Source organism: Peromyscus californicus, unplaced genomic scaffold (genome assembly GCF_007827085.1).
Source record: "Peromyscus californicus insignis strain IS unplaced genomic scaffold, ASM782708v3 Scaffold_17__1_contigs__length_78620276, whole genome shotgun sequence".
Taxonomy (NCBI): Eukaryota; Metazoa; Chordata; class Mammalia; order Rodentia; family Cricetidae; genus Peromyscus; species Peromyscus californicus.
In genome coordinates, this window is record NW_026294469.1 from 14,386,610 (window position 1) to 14,397,021 (window position 10,412).

The following is a 10,412-nucleotide window of genomic DNA, read 5'->3' on the forward strand; positions in this document are numbered from 1 at the left end:
CATACAGGACAAACCCACATGGGGGCATTCTGATTTCCAGTGGCCAGGCTGCTGGCAGATGGGGCATAGCCTTGGCAACGGCTGAGTGTTGGGGCAGCACCAGGCCAATGGCCTTCCTGGCTGCATTTGAAGCAGGTCCCTGGCAGAGTTGACTCGGACTGAGCTCCAGCAGGATGGAGCCTCGTGGACTTCCCTTGTCCTCCTGGTGGGGGCGCTGGTGACCTCAGGGCAGCTGCCGAAGTGTGGGCGTGGAGCACAGCCTTCTGTTGCAGCTGGACCTGCTGGGAAGACTCCACTGCCTCCTCTCGGGTGTTAAAAACCTTAAAAGCCATTTTACTAATTCCTGTATGGGGGTTTGGAACCCTCTTCAACCTTTAAAATTTTTAAATATCTGGTTGTTAGGATTCTTTCTCTCCTCAAGCTGCATGACTGCACATGCATAGTTCAATAGCTAAGCAAGGGGGTCTTACGTCATCCGAGAACTGCGTGATTACGCAATGTGCACAGCGTGGTCACGCAGTCTGCACATGCATGGTGTAGCTCCATAAGCCCACATGTGCATGTGCCTGGAAATCCTCAAAAAGCTGGACACAGACTCCTCCCCTCTCTTCTGCTCTCTCTCTCTCTCTCGCTCTCTCTCTCTCTCTCTCTCTCTCTCTCTCTCTCTCTCTCTCTCTCCTCTGCACGTGTCTTTCACAGGCCTGGTCACTCTCTTCTGTCCCCCACTCCTCCTAATAAAGCTCTGATACTGGGTTTTGTCATGCCTCGTGACCTTCCTCGAATGGTAACAGTGCCGCTTATTATTTAAAACCAACACTGGTGATGACTAAGAAATGAAATGGGTGGCCAGGACCCTGGCTCCCACTGGGGAGGCTGGGTCAAGGTGAGTCTATTGAACAATGGTCTCTTGTAATAATTTAGAAAAATGACCGGATTTTCATCAGCTCATTGCATAATCTCTCTGAGCTTATCAAAATTAACAACTTTGTCTGAGACCACTTCCATACCCTGAAGGAGGCAGTGGACCATGAGGTCCCTCCTCTGGTGACCATTTTGACTTGGCTGGTAGTCCCAGTGGGGCTCTGTAGCTGGCACTGCCACATCACCCACAGGGATTGCATTGTCCACTAGGTGTGTTTGGTCTGCATTGTCTCCCTGCTGCCTGAACTCAATCAACCTCACTCCTCAGGAGCAAGGGTGGAGACCTGGATGACACAGAGGTCATGCCAGGTCAGGCTTGAGAAAGATAATGAAACTGCTTGACAGAAACAGAAGGATTAGCAGAGAAGGAACCCAACCACTTTTCTATCTGTGAGAGGTCCTGAAGGGAGAAGGGGGTGTGGACTCAAACAATTCCCTCATTTCTGGCCACCTCTCAGAGGGGGCAGAGGAGGGCAGGAATCCGCGGACCAGAGAGGATTCGGGGAGGGGGTAGGCTGGTATATGGGGTAGGCCGGTAAATGGGGACCAGGGTGTAGGTTGTGACATTGAAGGATAGGGAGGGGATATGGAAGGAGGAGGGGCAGGGGAAGGGAGGAGGAGAGAGGAAGGTGGGTAAGGGGGAGGAAATTATCCCTCAAACTTTGTCCCAGAGTGGGAACGAAGGGGGCAGGGGTGGATAAAGGAAGAAGGTTGGCCACTGAATGGAGCACGTGGCAGTGTAGGAGGGGGGTGAGTAGGCAGGGTTTAGGGGAGTGGTCGAGGGGCCAGTGTCTCCAGCGGCACAGTCAGGGCAGAATGTTCAGGGTCCCAGTTCCCAGATAAACTGGAATCTGGAGGCACCACGACCCTAGCCAACAAGACCTGGATGTCAACATTGGCTACAGAAGGAAGGTAGGAGCACGGAATCAGAAACCATGGACACAGGGCAGTGGAGACCATTTGCCTCCACGTTGGCAAACATTTTCAAGATCACAGAGCATGGTAAATTCAAAAGTTCCCTCTGCTGGCCATCTTGATTGGTTATCAAGAGTGTATTGTGGCCAGGCCTTAGAGCACAAGGAAGTCAGGCATTCTGGACAAATGGCATCAGAAAGCCCCAATTTGGATATATTTTGTAAAAGACACCCCAAGGGTGTTTGGGGTCCAGCTTAGACCCATAGCTGCCCATTTTAAAAGCCTGTGCCAGAACCTGAAGTCTAAAGCAAGACGTCCGCTGTGATAGGCTTGGGTCAAGGGTGGGAATGGGATGTGCCTTCGTGCAAAACATCTTCTGTACAAAAGGTCCCATGGAGCAAAGATGATCTTTGTTTGGAAACAGGTCAGGATCTTGGCATGGCCACGTCCTGGCAGGGTACCTTGAAAGTAGGCTCAGGGGGAGGTCCCGTATCTCTAGAGGCAATGACTTGGAATGGCAACTTACCAAGCCAAAAGCCAATCCAGCCTGGGGAAGAGTGGGGGCAGGGAGAAGAATGGTTTCCCACGTGGCCAGGGCTGACAGGGAAAACTCAGCTCCTCCCAGCGAACGCACCAAGATGAGAGATTTCCACACCCCGGTATTAAGTCTCTCCACCAACGAAGCCAAATCAAGCCGAATTAAAAATAAAAGACCAGGTTTATTGCACAAAATGTTCCCTGGTGACCTTTCCAGCCCCCAGAGACAAGACTGGGAGAGGAGACCAGAAAAAAAAAATCACATGGCTGCTCTCTAGAAGGCAATTTAAATACCCTGTAGGTGGGTCTTGAACGGGGGGTGGGGTGGGGGGGGGAAGAGCTGCTGCTTTCTAAGAGGGCTTTCTAAGAGGGCTGGGGTATGGAATGGGGGAGGAGTGGGACCGAGGTGGAGTTCCCAACTGAACATAGGCCGTGTGTGCATGACTCTTAGCTGCTAGGACAAGTGCCTCAGACCAGACTAACTCAGGCCAAAGGGTCACCCTAGCTTTGGAAGAGCCAACGTTTGGCTGGAATATCCAACATATCTTTGAGACCAATTCCTCTCAGACTCTGCATTTTAGGTTCATTTTGGCCAACTGCAGAAAAGAGTCCCCATTCAGGTAGTCGGGCTAAGCCCAACGGAACACACTACCAGTGTTGGTTAAACGGTGGTGCTCATGACTGGCCGCCACCTGCAGTGGCCATGCCGACGGAGAAGAGTGCTGGATGTATCGGTGGCGGAAGAGTCACGAGTCATAGTTACCTTTCTAGAGCTTTATTGGGAGAGAGGGAGAGAGGAAGAGAGGGAGGGAGAGAGAGAGGGAGAGAGAGAGGGAGAGGGAAAGGGAGAGGGAAAGAGAGAGAGAGAGAGAGAGAGAGAGAGAGAGAGAGAGAGAGAGAGAGAGAGAGAAGAGAAGAAGGAGGTCCAGACAGAAGGAAGGAGCAGAAAGGAAAGAGAGGGACACACAGTGGGCCCACCCGCTTTTTAGGCTGGGACGCCATCCCAGGCTGATGATGTAATTAAGGACAGAACCCTTACATCCCAGACTTTCACTTATTATAAAAAGCAGGTAGATGGGAATAGGGGTGTCGTTCCTCTCAAAAACTGCTTCCAGCTGACAATTGGATGTCGGTTGGCTCTTGGGGGAGTCTTCCGAGGTAGACAGGCATTGTGGGATGCTGTCTGTCATCCGTTTGCTCTGGAGACATGTATCCCTCTTGGTTGTGGCTGGGAACTTTCTGTTTGACAAGATGTTGATGATCTCTGGACTCCGGTTCTGTGGTGGTCCTGTATCATTGGCTGAACAGTGAGAACAGGGAACTGGGAAGAGAAAAGCTTGTGGTGCATGAGAATTTATTTTTTTTTGGAATTAGGGACAAGGCAAAGATCAGGGCCCTGTCTGTATGCACGTGAGAAACACAGACAGTTTGAGAATGAGTGGGTGAGTGAGGGTGAGTTATAGAAACTACCCAAGTCGGCCCATTTGAGCCTGCCCACTGCCAGCAGAAGTCAGACAGAAAAGTTTGCACGTGGCAGACACAGAAGTGGGGAAGGAGAAGGGTTTAGTTAGAACTTTAGTAGAAAGCTTGGGGATAAAGTAACTCTTATTTGCCCATTTACTGGCAGAAGTTCCTGCGACGCTGTTATGTGGCCAGGTTTAGGCTGTGCCCACCCCTATCCACCAATGTAGGTGGTAAATGTATCCGCTCCTTTGTCTCATGGCTGTAGCCAAGAGAAAAATAAAAAATTAAAATAACAAACTGGGATCAGACTACAATCTCGGGCATCCCCAAGAGTGGAGAGAGATCTATAAATCAGCTCAAGTCACGAGTCCTCTTCATCAAGGGATCGTGAGGGCTGCGACTGTACTGCAGTTGGTCCACCATTGAACCCTAGACACCATTTACTTCCTCGTCAGGAGCGAAAATGTGCCTGCCGTTGCCAGTACAGCCCGAGGACAACCCCCGGGGTGTCCGTCGCAAAGAATATAGCTCAGACTACAGCCGTGAGAACGGCAGACTCACTGTGGTGACGGCAGCTGTGTGGGGGTCCAGTGGAGGCAGTGAGGGATGTGTGCACGCTCGTGGTCTCGCGGTCTCGTTGGATGGGGGAGGAGGCGGCATGCGGCAGCAGTCACAGCAGGTCCTCGGTATTCGGTGGTGTGTCCTAGTCACGGCACCAATGTTGGTTAAACGGCGAGCTGCTCATGGCTGGCCATCGCCTGCAGCAGCCATGCTGGTGGAGGAGAGTGCTGATTGGAGGAATCACAGGCCATGGTTTCCTTTTTAGAGCTTTATTGGGAGGAGAGAACGAGAGAGAGAGAGAGAGAGAGAGAGAGAGAGAGAGAGAGAGAGAGAGAGAGAGAAGAGATGGAAGGAAGGAGCAGAAAGGAAAAAGAGGGATGCACAGAAGGCCCACCTGCTTTTTAGGCTGGGACGAGGTCGCAGACTGATGATGTAATTAAGGACAGAATCCTTACAACCACTGTGGAAACCTCATCAGAAAAATACTTATTTCTGGTGCAGTGTATGTATCGGGCCCAAAGAACTTAGACCAGCCAATGTTCAGTCAATGACTGGGACCAGCATCTCATCCATATGCACCTTTGAGGAAGCCAGAACATACTGCCAGTTCGAAAGGATAAAGGGGAAATTGTGGTGGCCAAGGCAAAAAAACAACCAACCCATGTCCCCACTGTCGTCCCCCCCCCCCCCCCCCGCCCTGTGTAAGTGCAAGTTCTCAAGCAACACCAGGTCCTGGTAGACAGAGTGGTACCCTGTGGAAGTGATTTTTTTTAAAAAAAAAGTCCTTGTTCTTGTTAGATGGTAAGGAAGCTTAATTCAAGATGGTTACAATAAAGATATTTCACAGAGAGAGAGGGTTGGGAGGGTCAGACTCAACTTTGACTACAACAAAGACAGCAGGGAGTTAAAGCTGGAGGCCAGAATCTGCCACCAGAGATGTGCCTTTTGGCATAAGCATCATTTTGAGCTGATTATTTTGAGAAACTGCAGACCTAGGAAAAGCTCTGAAAACAGAGTGGGAGTTCCTCCTTTGTGAGGGAAATTTACATCTGTAAAGGAAATCTCCATTTGTAAGGGCGGCTTCCTCCCTGTACCCAGAATAAAGATGATTAAGTTTCTAGATGGAGACAGCACCCACTTAAATCTGCATGACAAACCTTAACCTTGTTCATGAGCTGTTTCTGCTCAATTTCCATAACCTTTCTTTCTTTCTTTGTTTCCTGCAAATGATGATATTTAACCAGATGGTGTTATTAAAGCCACTTCTTGGAAACATACTCCTATCTCTGGGTATGTCCAATGTCTACATGAGGTTTACAGTGTATTAAACCTTTATCTTTTGGTAATCTGTCCTGTTCATGGGGGCCTCACCTAAGAAGTGTGTGTGTGTGTGTGTTTGTGTGTGTGTGTGTGTGTGTGTGTGAGAGAGAGAGAGAGAGAGAGAGAGAGAATAGAGAAAAATTATTTTTCCTCCTCTGCATAGCCATGGGACAGGTTAAGAGGGTTGTAGAAAATTACTAAGTAGATTCTAACTAAACACCAGTCCAAAAGTTAAATAACCAAGGCCAAAGATGAGGAAGTTGACCAAATAGCAAGGCATCCCCAAATGAGGCATGCTTCACCCACTGTCTGTACGCCAGTCACTGAAGTCATGAGTTTGGCCTGTTAATCCCACAGATGCAAGAAGAAAGACCATCAGCCCAAATCATGGCCTTAAGAGTTTTCGGCAATTGGAGGGTTGATGAATTCTGCAAATATCACACCATGCAACAAACCTCATGCATGTAAGTTTCAAACCCTGGACAGACAACTGAAGTGCCTATTTAAGATATCAAAGCTGGACCTGACCACCAGGTTCTCCCAGCATCCCTCAGACCCTACCTGTTACAGAGTGTGGCTGGCATACCCCACCCTCTACCCTGAACTCTCCAGCCCAGGGGCTGGTCTGCCCTTCCCCCAGAGGTTCTTCCCTATATAATCCAGACATTTTTGGTTACCTGCCCCTTTTGTACCTCTGGCTATGAGACCAAAATGAGAACAAAATGCCTCCATCTTAGAAATAAGGCCTAAGCTTTCTCCATTTTAGGTATAGGCCTTGAGTTACTGGAACAGGTCTTGAGTTACTGGAACCAGTCAACCCAGATTCCAGAAATTAGAAAGTGCAAAGTACAGAGTCACAAGGTATTCATTCGGTGATGACTGTTTAACCAAGGAATGTTCCAACCCTGGTTTCCAGGGTAACTGACCACAGAAATGTCCCCACCTGAGGGCAGCCAATGAGAAATAGTGACAGGCAACCACCCCCTTAGAAGTAAGATTAAGCCATGATTTCTAGAAAGTCCCTAGAAGCGAGCCAATCAGAATTGTACCTGTACTAGCACCCCTAAATGATGTAACCTTAGGTTTTTGCCTTTAAAACCTGAGCTTGCAGAGGGGCAACCCCTCCAGCCTCTACTGTGTTGGATGGTTTGACAAGGTCCCTGCTGCATGGCTTGAACTGCTTCAATAAACCTTGCTTTTACATTCTGGCATGCTCGTCTTCGGTGGTCTCTCTCTGGGGGTTGTGATCTGGGCACAACATGGCCTCCTGGCTGCTACACCTCTGTTCCCTTCTCTCCCCTCTCCCTTTCTCTCCCCCTCTCCCGACATGGCGCAGCTCAGACTGGTCATGTCCACTTTGTACTCTCCTAGATGTCTCTGACTCTGGCTCTGCTCTTCCACAGATCTACAATAGACTTTCTCCTCCGCCATACCTAGGAGCAGTCCTGTTGTTTCCTTTCCTTTTCGTCTCTCTTTTTTTTTTTTCATTCAATGCTAGAGATTTATTGGGGGGACACGAGATGCTGCCTCTGAGTGGGGATAAGGTGGTATGAACTTTATAGAGAGGTATGGAGCATGTGCGTATGGGATGGTGGAAATGCATCTCATTAGTGATGACGTGTCGCATTGGCCTTTAGTAATAATGAATTGGTGATGGTGTGTCACATTGGCCTCTAGTGATAACATGACATTGCTGTGGAGTCATTGAAGGGAGGAGGAACCTGGTTCTTGAATGTGGGCAGTTTCCTAACAATGGCCAAATTAATTAAAACAAGCCTGGGGCCTTGAAGGGAGGAGAGAGCCTTCCCTTCACTAAGAGAGACAGCCACTGCATACAGCATGGTGAGGGACCTGAAAGAATGCTTTTGAATACCCCAGAACCTGGAGAACAAAGAGGGTTTTGGATGCCATAAAATTGCAGAGGGGACAACAAGCTTCACACCACGCAGCCTAGTATTGCCCAGCCTAGGTGATAATGGATTTGAGGCCATTGCTAGGTGGGAACACAAACTTAGAGCTGTAAGACCACCAGCAGGGCTTCACAGCTATAGGGTCCATGATCTGACATGTGGGACAGTCCACAAGCAGCACTAAATATGGGCAAACTTGGTTTACTTCGACCTTTCACAGTGCAGAGATCAGCTCCCCCTCCAGCAACATTTCCCACGCCAATGTGCGTTAGCAGAAGATCAGGAGAAAGCAGAGCACAGTTTTTTGGTGCTCAGAGCGTCCCGTCACCCTGACTCCATCTTAATCTTCAATTAAAGCTGCAAAGAACGCCGTACATCCCAACTGGTTTTTCTGGAAGGAGGGTATGGTTCTGCTGTTCTTTCACTTCCTGGAAAGCCTGCCTAGCTTGTCCTCAGTCTCTTCCTTTGGGGGTGTGGGTGGGCACATTGGAAGGGATCATAGAGTTCACCATTAGCAGGCTTATTTAAGATTTTCCCTGGTTTCAAAGAGTGAGGGATTCTCTAGCTCAGCAGGGTTTCGCCTGGCTTCTAGACAGAACACATAGAGAAGGTCAAGTTGAGGCCCAGGAGACAGAGCTTAGAGGAGCCTGAAGTTCCATCTCGGAAAGTCTTTGCAAGAAAACAATAACTGAATGGGATGCTTAGTGGCAAGAAACCCCAGAGGTTTTAGTCAAGTTATAGGTATAGTCAAGGGCTAGGAGAAGCAGCTGCTTGCGTTAGGACATCTCAACCTGTGGGTTGCCCTGGGGGGTCGAACAACCTTTTCACAGGGGTCACCTAAGACCACTGGAAAACACAGGTGTTCACATTATGATTCATAATGGTAACAATATTACAGTTGTGAAGCGGTCACCACAACATGAGGAACTGTGTAAAAGGGTAAAGACCCAAGGTGAAGACACTCTGTGGGAGCCATGAAGCTGCCCTGGGGCCATTTATAAATGTGACTGATTTCCCCCAAAGCAGAAGACAACTGCTTGAAACCCATTCTGGAGCTTGGCTTGAAACACCCAAGGGCCCAGGTACTACTCCAGAAAAGCTTGACCTTGCCTGGCACACTCCTGGCTACTGTTGGCTCCAATGGACTACTGCAGTTTTAGATACAGGTCTACAATTCCCAAACTGCAAATGACCACGGTCCAGTGGGCGTGGCTTTCTTACTCTGTGGATGCAAATCAGTTCTGTAGCTAATTCAGAAGCTCTTTCCTGTGGTCCACTTCGAGGGCAGTACTGTTTCTTTTCAAACCATGCCATTGCCTGAGCAAAGGACTTGAGCGAGCTTTTCTACTAGTTTATGCAAATGTTCACATAAAATCACAACAACAGTGGCTGAGCATCTCCCCCAGAAGAGTTAAAACTCTGTCAACCTGAGCAGGTGGGGAAGGGATTTTCTGGGACCCCACAGGTATGGATCTCAGTGGAGGGTGTGGGAGTAATTGATTTGCATAACTCTCACTTGCTTGGTTTGGATTCCAACTTACTGATTCAAATATGCAGAAAAGCCCGAGGCAGGGACTGAGTAGGTGTGAAAGACTGCCTGATGACTCCAATTCGAATCAATTAGCATTTCAAAAAGTGTCAACTTGCTGGAAGACCTTTTTTTAATTACTGCTGATCGAGGTTCTAGAGGGAGGAAAGAGGTATCTGAGGGTACAAATCTTGAATCCCGTGCAGAAGAAAGGTGTCCAAAAAAGGGAAGAGAGAAAGAGAGAGAGAGAGAGAGAGAGAGAGAGAGAGAGAGAGAGAGAGAGAGAGAGAGAGAGAGAAGGAGGGAGAAAGAAAGAGAAAGGGAGAGAAAGAGAGAAAGGAAGAGAGAGAGAAGGAGAGATGGAGAGAGAGAAAAAAGAGAGAGGGAGGGAAAGAGGGAAAGAGAGAGGTGGAGAGAGAAAGCGAGGGAGAGAGGGAGAGAGAGAGAATTGGGAGTTGGCTTCAGCCATTAACAAGAAAATAGCATTGACATCAAGGGACTTCGGAATCCCCAAAGACTGGCTCTCTATAGAACTTCTTGAATTTTCCATTCGCCGTGGAACCTTGTCCTCAGAATACCTGCATTTATGTTATCTGTGTGGGTGATGCAGAGAGAGTGTCAAACACCAAGGGAAAGGGGGAGGGGGGCTCATTTCTGTCCCTCTGCTGTGCCTTTGCTGTGTCTTTTAAAGGCAATAGAACCATCTCTCCTAACTCATTGTTAAATCACACCCCTTCTGCTGGGGACATTTCTCTTTAAGCAGCTGAAGCAGTAAGTGGGCAGGAGGCTGGTGACTTAGTGTGGGAACAAACAGGGCACTCAAGTGAGAAGAGGCAGAGGCCCCAGGCTCCAGCAAGAACGCCAGCCACAGCCACCACCCGGTGCTGGCAGGATCTCAGGGCAGGCAGGGAGCTGGGAAGCTTTGCAGAGGAAAAGCAATGGCTCCCGTTGTGCCCTGGCTGCCCTGGCTGGCGGCTGCTGGCATGGAAAGCTGGAGGCAGGCTGATCAGAAGAGGGGATATTTTAAATGACTGCAGGAGAGTTGGCTTTCTCTCTGTGGTTCCCAGTGGAGGAGGGGCCCGGATGGAAAGTGGGGAAGCGTCTGTCACTGCCAAGTACTGACCCTTCGGCTGAGTGCTGCAGAGGGTGGTGTTTGGCTACCCAGACCGGTTGCTATGGAGTTTGTGGGTCAGAATTACATTGTTCTATGCGGTGTAGCCACTGTTAGCTAGTACACTCAGCCTCTCACCAGGGTT

General features: G+C 49.2%; 1 long non-coding RNA gene across 1 annotated transcript; it reads right to left on the minus strand.

Annotated features, from left to right (window-relative positions):
• Positions 1-3,132: 3,132 nt before the first annotated feature.
• On the minus strand, positions 3,133-5,077 carry LOC128112596 (uncharacterized). The gene is made up of 2 exons (XR_008219038.1): positions 4,793-5,077; positions 3,133-4,625 (listed from the first exon to the last, which is right to left on the minus strand). It is a non-coding gene; the product is annotated as an uncharacterized LOC128112596 (long non-coding RNA).
• Between the last annotated feature and the right edge of the window lie 5,335 nt (positions 5,078-10,412).